Here is a 10,694-nt window from a genome sequence, read left to right on the forward strand (position 1 = left end):
AGCAACACTGTCATATGTGCTCAGGGAGCTTGGAGGTACAGTTCACTAACAGCCTGTCTCTTACCTTCACTCTATCAGCCCACTGAATCATTACTATATGGGCATGACTGTTACATAGGTTGTTTTGAATACTTGCCTCAAACAATAGATGAGTTCATGAAAATTTTTGCACAAATGAAATGCTCATTAATTGAAACATATTATATGTGGTAGGGGAAATAACTATGGAAAGGAATCCTATGATGAAGCATTTTGCACAGCAAATAACTAACCCTTTGTAGATTGTTTTCATGTAAACTAAGGTACTAAAAATAACTGCACTTTGCTGTTTGCAAAGCACTTTATGTGCATTAGGTCACTTGAGCTTCATAACTCGGTGAGGTAGATACCAGAGGTATTATCATACCCATTTCACAGATTATGAAACTGAGGTGCAGAGTGATTAAACAACTTGTCCATGAGCACAGAGCTAGCAAGTCCTGAAGTTTAGGATTTGAATTCAGTGCTTCCTGACTCTAAGTCTTTCCACTACCACTGTCACCTAGACTACTCCAATTGCTTTCTGGTTGCTCTCCCTGCCTCAAATCTCTCACCACTCTAATCCAATCAATCAATAAACATTTATTGTTGCTGTTGTCATTCAGTCATGACCAACTCTTCATGACCCCATTTGGGGTTTTCTTGGCAAACATACTGGAGTGGTTTGCCATTTCCTTCTCCAAAATATTTATTAAGCACCTGCTATGTGCCAGGCACTGTGCTAAACATTAACCCATCCTCCACTGAGCTATGATTTTTACAAAGTGAAGGTTTGACTGTGTCACCTCTCTGCTAAATGATCTCCAGTAGTTACTTCCCTGTTACCTGTATGATCAAATAGAACTTCATCAGGTATTTGGCATTTAAAGCTCTTCACAGCTAGCCCCTTTCCACCCTTCTAGTCCTCACACAATGTATTCCCCTCCACATCCTCTACACTCCAGCCATACTGCCCTAATTGCAGTTCCTCAAATCTGATGTGAAGCATGCCTCTGCATGGGCTGTCTCCCCATACCTCAAGTCCTCTGCAACTTCAGCTCTAACTCTTGATTTCCCTAAATTCCTTCAGGACATGGTTCAAGTCTTCTGTCTTAAGAGGCCTTTCCTGGTCCCCCAAGTTGCCAGTGCCTTTTTCTTCTTATATCGTGTTCCTTTCTGTCTATGTCTTATATGGATTTCATTTAGAGGTTCCCCTTACCCCCGCCAAGTGGAATCTATGCTCCTCAAGGGTAGAAAATGTTTTTGTCTTTCTTTTTATCCTTATTACTTACCACAGTGCCTGGCATATAGTAAGTGCCTCCAAATGTTTTGTGAGAGAATGCCTATCAAACTGAAGGTCTACAGAGCCATCATGCTGCCCTCACTGTTGTATACCTGTGAAACTTGGACAGTATACCAATGCCATGGCAGGAAACTGAATCACTTCCATTTGGATTGTCTTAGGAAGATTCTGAAGATCACTTGGCAAGATAAGGTAGCAGACACTGAGGTCCTTTCTCTTGCTAAACTGCCAAGAATTTAAACCTACTGCAGCGAGTTCAACTCCAATGGATTGGCCACATTGTTGAAATGCCAAACGTATGTTTGCCTAAAAGACTATTTTATGGGGAACTCACACAAGGTAAGTGCTCACTTGGAGGTCGGAAGAAGCAATACAAGGACACTGTCAAAGTCTCTCTGAAGAACTTTGGAACTGATTGCACGTCATAGGAGACACTAGCACAGGACTACCCAGCATGGCGTGTCCCACATCAGAGGAGGCACGATGCCCTATTAGCAAAGCAGAATTGTAGTAGCTCAAAAGAAAGGTGAGATGCACAAATTTAGAGACATCTCCACCCCAAATGTTCATCTAGATTATTTGTGCCCAACCTGTGGTAGACCATTGTAAGCTCACCTTGGAGTGATGTCATTTTGGTCCTCTTCAAGAATGAAGGATAACAACTAATCAACCAGCTAACTGATGGCCATTTCCTTCTCCAAAACATTTACTAAGCACCTGCTGTGTGCCAGGCACTGAGCTAAACACTGACCCATCCTCCACTGAGCTTTGATTTTTACAAAGTGAAGCTCTGACTGTGTCACCTCTCTGGTAAATGATCTCTAGCGCTTAGTTCCCTATTATCATGTCCTGAAGGAATTTAGGGAAATCAAGAGTTAGAGCTGAAGTTGCAGAGGACTTGAGGTGTGGGGAGACAGTCCATGCAGAAGCATGCTGCACATCAGATTTGAGGAGCTGCAATTAGGGCAGTATGGCTGGAGCATAGAGGATGTGGAAGGGAATACATTGTGTGAGGACTAGAAGGGTGGGAAGGGGCCAGCCGTAAAAGGATAATTATTTATTCAGTGTTGCATGGAAATGACCCAAAAGTCCATATTACCCAATTTCTCCTCTCTTCAGTTCCTGCTTCTTGAACTTCCCAGCTGACAGTCAAAAAAACAAACCAAAGCTTTGGGAATGGGGAGATGATCAGGCAACCACCCAGTCTAAGGTGATATATCCCAGTCTACAAAACTCAGAACAGAAGAGATTTGCATTTGGAGTATATGGGAATCTAAGATTCCATCTTTCCTTAAGCCTAAAAATCATCACATATAAACACGCGCACACACACACACACACAAAATACATAGTGTATACATATATGCACAGTTCTACTAAAGTCCTATACATAACAACCTCCCTGAAATGCCACCTCCTCCCTGATGCCTCCTTTGATTATACAGTTAGAATTGCTCCCTTTCTTCTTTATATTCTTTCTGTACTTTGTACAAGTGAGGCAGCTAGGTGGCTCAGTGGATAGAGCACTGAGCCTGTAGTCAGGAAGACCTGAATTCAAATAGAGCCTCAGACACTTCTAGCTGTATGACCCTGGGCAAGTCACTTTTAAACCTCTGGTTGCCTTAATCCACTGAAGAAGAAAATGGCAAACCACTTCACTATCTTTGCCAAGAAAACCCCATGGACAGTATTAACATTGTATGGTCCATAGAGTCACAAAAAGTCAAACATAACTGAACAACAACTCTAAGTACTTCCAAAATGTACTTCCTATGAAATTTATTTGCATGTATTTTAATCTCCCCTGCTGATTTATTAAAAGCACAGACTATTATTCTTCTCTATATCCCTCAAAGCACAAAACACAGTGCATTGCACACAATAACATACAACATGTTTGTTGAATTTAATTGAACTAAAACTTGGATGACTGTCAAAGCACAGAGGTCCACAAAGGTAGAAAACTTGACAAGGTTCACCTTTCCAATCTCATTTGCATTGTCAATTGGGAGCCAATCATTTTCCATTTTTAATGTAAGTTTCTTATCCACTAGGAGACTATTTGATAACACTTTCTCCTGAATACCAAAAGCTCCTCACATCTAATTGCAAATGAGAAGTTGCTTGACAAGCCAGTTTTACCAAATGACTGAATTATCTAAAAAAAATTCATCATCTCACATAATTTAAATTCTTGCCCTTTGCTCCACTAGGGACATTTTTGCATTTAAAAAAGTCTGCTTAAAATGTGTTTGATTCTTCCCACATTAGGATGGAGTTGAAAATAAAAACATGGGTGGCATATGAAGAGAAAAAGGAATGGATGGCAAACAAAGTAAGTTGAATAGTTTCTTAATTTATCTATGATCATATATTGAATTTATGAGGAATTAAAGGAGAATCTTATTGCAAGAGCAAAATGAGAATTAGAAAATTCAGATATGATCCAATTGGTAGTCTAGTCTCTGGAGTAACTATTCTAGCTCCGAGTTCTACAATGCCTAGCACATAGTAGGTACTTAAATACTTGTTGGTTGATTGATTCCATTTTCTTAAAAACTAGCCCACATTTAATTCCTACAAAGGACTTGCTGTATCATCTGCATAGGAATAATTTGTTATAAAAATCCAGCACATTTGTTAATTGTTAATTGTATTAATCTACAGTCAATTAATAAATATTTATTGATTGCTTACTATGACTGTGCTAAGTGCTCTGGAGGATGGAAGGTCAGAGGAGGGGAAAAAGACAAAAAAAGAGTAAGGATCCATATGCTATTGGAGGCTGTTTCCTACTTTTATTAAACTGTAACATGACAGGCACAGGTGGATAGTGGATAGAGAGTTGGCCTTGCAACCAGGAAGCTTAGGCACAAGTCTGAGCTCTGACACACACTGGCTGTTTTCTCTTAAGTAAAGCATTTCATCGGTCAGTACTCTAAGCAAATAAGACTACAATGCTTGAATATATGTGTTCTTTGAATTAATGTGGTGCTGAAAGAAGCCAATCTGCATTAGTAGAGGTAGTTTCCCCATGTGGGAGTTCCTTATATCTACAAAATCATATGTTCATTCCCTGTACCTGTCTATAAACTGTAGCAACCAAGTTTTAGCCTCAATACTATTTCTTTTGAGAACTGTGGGTCTGGCTTTCTCAAAAAAAAAAAACCAATATAATATAACCTCTATTTCTTCCTCAGTGCCAGAGGTTTTCTTAACCTTTTTCATGTCATGGACTCCTTTGGCAATCAGGTGGAGTCTATGGATCCCTTCTCTGAATAATATTTTTAAATAATTGCAGGAAGTACTCAATTTCAGTTAGAGATTAATGAAAATAGCTAACTTTTTTCCCAGCCAAGTTCATAATATCCCTGAAATCTAAGTGTGAACCTTTAGGATAAGAACCCCTGCTTTATAGTATCACAGTTGGTGATCTCATTAACTCTCATGGGTTCAATTATCAACTTTATTCAGATGATTACCAGATTTACATATCCAGCCCTATTCTGTCTCCTGAGTTCTAGCGTTGCATCACCAACTGCCTTTTAGACATCTTGAAATGAATATGAAACTCAACACGTCAAAAAGGAAGCACATTATCTTTCCCCCAAAATCCCTCCCCTTTTGCAAACTTCCCTGTTATTATCCAGGGCATCAACATCCTTCCAATCATCTTGGTGCCAGACTTGATTCTTCATTTACACTCACCTCCCATATCCAATCCACTGTAAAGTCTTGTTGTTTCTACCTTTGCAAGACCTCCTGGATATATCCCCTTTTTCTTCACTCACACAACTACCACCATGGTGCAGGCTCTCAACACTTCTTGCCTGGATTATTGCAATAATCTTCTAACTGATCCCTGCTTCAAGTCTCTCCCCACTCTAATCCATCATTTACTCAGCTAATGAAGTGATTTTCTTAAAGCATAGATCTGACCATGCCACTCTCTCCCCTGATAAACTCTGGTGGTTCCATATTACCACCAGGATAAAATATAGAGTCCTCTGTTTAGCATTTTATAAAGCCCTTCACAACCTGGACTCATCTTACCTTTCCAGGTTTCTTACACTGTCCTCCTTGCCACACAACCTATGATCCAGTTACAATAGTCTTCTTTCTGTTTCTTGAACGTGATGCTCCATCTCCTGGCTCTGTGCATTTAGACAGGCTGTCCCCCAAGCCTGAACTGCCCTCTCTCCTTACTTCTGATTCTTGACTTCCCTGGATTACTACAATTCAGCCAAATCCCATCTTCTTCATCAGACATTTCAATGGTGATTTGTGTTCAGTTGACATGCCATTTTTTTGCACTACATTATTAATTCAGTTGACAAGAGTTATGTAAACTGAGGGGGAGTGTGGGATGAAGGAAAGAGCCCTAGATCTGGAGTAAGGGGACTCCACTTGTGCTGTTTATGACCTTGGGTAAATCACTTCCTTTCCCTGGGCCTCAGTTTCCTCCTCTATAAAATAAAGGAGCTGGAATAGAGGATTTCTAAGGTCCCTTCCAGGTCTGACATTCTAGAATTTTACAATCTCTTTTTATTGTTTCATATATTCTTTGTTTAGTCTGTCTTTTTAAGGCATACCAACTACTCTTCTCACAGATAATTTAATCACACAATGCCAAGAATCTCTGAGGAAAAACATACCATGTTTGGAAATCTGACTGGAAAAAAAATCTATGTTCCTCCTTTCCCCAACATATGTTGATTCTGTGAATGTATCAAAAGAGAAGAGGGACAGGTTCACTAGATTGTAATTTTCTAACTTTACTATCCTGGTTGTTTTTCACATGTTCTCTAGTTCATAAATCATGGACTAAAATGGTGTCCAGAACTAAATACAATACTCTCATTGTGGTCTGAGTGGGAGAAAAAAACAAGAGTACTATCACCTCTCTGATCTTAGACTGGGTACCTCTCTTATCATAGACTAAAATTACATTGACTCTTTCGGCTTCCATATTACATGGTTTATTTATATTGAGCTTGCACACAACAAAAATCCCCATATCTTTTTTTCTCTTATCAAAAAAAAAAAAGGAAAAGGACTTATTTGTGCAAAAATATTTATAGCAGCTCCTTTGTAGTGTCAAAGAATTGAATATTGAGGGGATGCCCACCAACTGGGGAATGGCTAAATAAGCTATGGTACATGATTGTTATGGAATATTATTGTACTATAAGAAATGATGAGCAGCATGGTTTCAGAAGAACCTGGAAAGACTTACATGAACTGATGCAAAGTGAAGCAAGCAGAACCAGAACAACATTGTACACATTAACAGCAATACTGTATGATTATCAGCTATGAATGACTTAGCTATTCTTAGCAACACAATGATCCAAGACAATTCCAAAGAACTCATGATGAAAAATGCTATCCACCTCCAGAGAAAGAATTGACGGAGTCTGAATTCAGATCAAAGCATACTATTTTTCACTTTCTTTATTTTTTTTATTTTTTTGTCTGTTTTCTTTCACAACATGACTAATATAAAAATATATTTTGCATGATTACAATTGTACAGCCTATATCAAATTGCTTGCCATTGTGGGGGTGGGTGGTGAGAAGGAAGGGAGGGAATTTGGAACTCAAAATGTTTTTAATGAATGTTAAAAATTGTTCCTACATGTAATTGGAAAAAAAATTCTTTAAATTTTTTTTTAAATCTATTCTCTCGTTATCTCTTTGTCATCACATACCTATAAGGTCAACCTTCAGAATTTTGGGGCTTTCATACTTAAATGACTTTAATTAGTCCATTCCCTAGTCATAGAATGCCATCTATCACCCATCTTCTCCTATTCAATTCTTATCCATCCTCTAAAACCCATTTAAAGAATGCTTTCTTCATGAAAACTTCCTTCACCTTTTGGGTCAGAATGAATGAACTAAGAAGCATTAATTAAGTGCTTACAACATGCTAAGCATTGTACTATCCACTGAAAAGTGAGACAGTCCCCGACATCAAAAAAGTAGATACTTTCTTAGGGGTAGATGACAAATATCAGAGAGTGACAGTCAAGGAAGAAAGTTTTAATAAGGGGAGCCACAGAGATGAGGAGTTGCTTCAAAGGGCAGCCAATTGTTATGCCCTTTCCAGAAACGATAGTAGTGCTGACTTTATTTCTATACTCAGATCAAGAGATGAAAAAGCAGGGGTTATATGTACACTAGCAGGACAGCTGGAAAGATGGCCTGGTTGTATGGCCACACTGGAATGTGAAACATGGTCTGGTCCAGGGATAGATGACTAGAATCCCAGAATCATAAATCATAGTTCTAGAGCTAAAAGGGACTGCCAAGGATATCTAGCCCAACTCCTTCATTTTACATATGAGGAAATCGAGATTCAGAGAAGCTATGTGACTTGCCCAGGGTCACACAGCTAGGGAGAATCTGAAGCTGAATTTTGTGTAGTAAACAAGATGTATTTCAGCAGCTAGATGGAGCAGTGGATAGAATGTAGGACCTGGAGTCAGGAAGACTTATCTTCCTAAGTTCAAATCTGAGTTCAAACACTTGGTAGTTCTGTGACCCTGGGCAAGTCACTTAACCCAGTTTGCCTCAGTTTCTTCATCTGTGAAATGAGCTGGAGAAGGAAATGCCAAACCATTCCAGTATCTCTGCCAAGAAAACCCCATATGGGGTTACAAAGAGTCAGACACAACTGAAGTGACTGAACAACAACAAAAAAGATGTATTTGAACTCAGTTACTTACCAATTTAGACAACTTAGGCACAGGATGAAAATTCCATAGCTAAATGGCTTAATTTACCCAGAAACTGGATTATGGTGGTCTGTTACAAAGATTGATATTCCAGATGGGAAGAAGTGATATAGAAGTAGGGGAAAATGGCAAGATGGTCCAGGTAGATCACTGAGTAGACATGAAAAGGTCAATAGCCACATTCTACTTCATGTTTATGTAATATTGTATTGTAGTTATTTGAGCTGGTTTTTCACTCACTGGACTGTAAACATTTTTCATTCAGTAGCCTAAATTTTGTAACACCCGCTGCCCCAATGACTAGTCTAGTTTTCTGCCCACCGGAAGTATGGGACAGTATAAAAAGTTTGGGTTCAAGAATCCAAGGACCTAGGTTCAAATCCTACCTCTGACACTTATTACCTATATTGTCACTTAACTTCCTTGGACTTCATTCCATTTTTTCACTTACGTCACTAGATAACCTTCTAGCTTTAGACATATAATCTTATGAAATGTTTGCGGCATTCTTTTATAAAACACACTATTCAAACACAATTCAGCCTGTTCATGCCCTTATATTCATTTCTGTGACTCTCTCATTGTGAATCTCTAATGTTGTCCTAGAAAGATAAGTTGCTGGCTTAAAGGCACCCTATAAAATACACAGCAAGGCCATTCAATGAAGGTCCTGAAAAACTATGTGTTTGTGTGTTCTGGGAATCACACAACAAGGCAAACCTGCAGGAAAAAAATTGAGAGTAAGCCAAGGTTGAAACACTAATGAATACAAAATCTTCCTGCCTGAGCAAAGGTATCAGCCTGATGCTATTTTTAAACTGCTTAAAAGTAGTTCTAGTAGCAAAGCTGAGCTATACCAGGAATCTATTGAGAGATTTAGTAACGTTACACCCGAGTTCTTTATATCAGGAGAGGACTCAAGAGAGCATTCGTTCACTGAATCAGGATGGGGAAAAAATCTTCACTCAGCAAATGTCTGGCATGCTTTGGCATGTATGGATCATACCTGGAGAGGTAATGAATGTAACCAATAAAATAACCGAGGGCAGATTAAAGTGTGATGGTGCTACAAAAAATGCTGGTCAAAAGAAAGACCGTGATGGTATCACTTTGCTATTCAGATACATGTCTAATTTTAAAATGCAAATTCATGATTTCCAAGACTCATCATGTTCGAAGTAGAACTCATCAACTTTCCTCTTAAACCTGTTCTTCCTCCTAACTTCTATTTCTGATAAAGTCACTACTATCGTTCTAATCACATAGATTCATAAACTTACAGTTATCTTTGATTATTGCTATGAAACCATACAGTTCTCAGGTATACAGTCATCGACCGACACCACCTTACCATTTGAATGAGGTGGATATTTAGAATAGGACAAGAGCTCCTTGATTCAAAAGTAGTATAAATCACTTAACCTCTCTGTGACTCAGTTTCCTCATATGCAACATAGAGAGGGTGAGAAAGAGGGAGCTAATCTAGATGCTATTCCAAGTCCCTTCTAATTCTATAACAAACTCATTGATCCTCTCAGAGAATGTGAATTTTCTTCAGCTTTGAAATGGAAATAATAATACCTACCCTACTGTGATTGTTGTGAGAATTCAGTGACTATAAAGTGGCATATAAATATAAGCAATTATGTTCCTTCTAAGCCTTTTTTTGTATGAATACACAGTCTCCTGATAAATAAGGATGAGGCAGGAATTAGCCACAGAAATACATTTCATTCTAAACACTCAGAGCATCATTTTATTTTGGCACTGCTTTTTTTTAATTGTTCTTATTAGAAAGGGAAAAAATATTGTTTTTAACAAAGAGAAACCATCTGAATGGAAACATGGTACTATATTTCATACTGTAACAAGGTTTCAAAAGCAGGGTATATTGCCCAAACACCTGTTTTTTTCTTTCCCATCTGGGGTAGAACAGCAGAGCAATTCACTCTCCCATATGAGCTGTGCATCCGTCATTATCTTACTGATCCTGCCCACAAAGGACTGAAGCCCTGGTTTTTTTCCAGCTCCTTTCCTCCCATTGGATAGCAGGCTGTTATTTTATTTTTCCCATCTCCTGCTGTTCCTTTTCTGTAGCAGCCTTTGTGCAAGGGGCCTCATAAGGAGATGAAGCTGACAGACATCAGATCGTTGAAAACCACCTTTTGTCGCTCCCTTTGTAGGGAGAATGCATGCCTCCATGACTTATCAGGCTTGTGAGAAGGCCTTTGGTGCCTGGCAGCATCGCCGGCTTGCCCTGCTGTGAAGACTCATCAGTCTAGAGTGTGTGTCTTTTGAAAGTCATTGCAAAGAATCAAACAGACTAGCCTAAAAGAATTAGTTTCTGATTTTATTAATGCCCTACGCTTAAGGATAACCAGGTGAAAACTTTCAGGTTGTTGGCCATGAGGTCTAAGGAAGCCCTACCTACCCTACAAAGCTAGTGTGGCCTGCACTTTTAAATCTGAACAATTCTACTGTTTCCCATTGGTCCAACCTCTTCGATGGGAAGTTTCTCATTGGCAATATCTCCCCAGGATGACATCATCCAGGCCCCAAGCTTTGAGGGTTGACCCAGCAAGGCAATGGCGAGAAATCCCAAATTAGATATAAAGAAAGCTCATGGATCCAGA

Source organism: Phascolarctos cinereus, unplaced genomic scaffold (genome assembly GCF_003287225.1).
Source record: "Phascolarctos cinereus isolate Bilbo 61053 unplaced genomic scaffold, phaCin_HiC Scaffold_9;HRSCAF=440, whole genome shotgun sequence".
Taxonomy (NCBI): Eukaryota; Metazoa; Chordata; class Mammalia; order Diprotodontia; family Phascolarctidae; genus Phascolarctos; species Phascolarctos cinereus.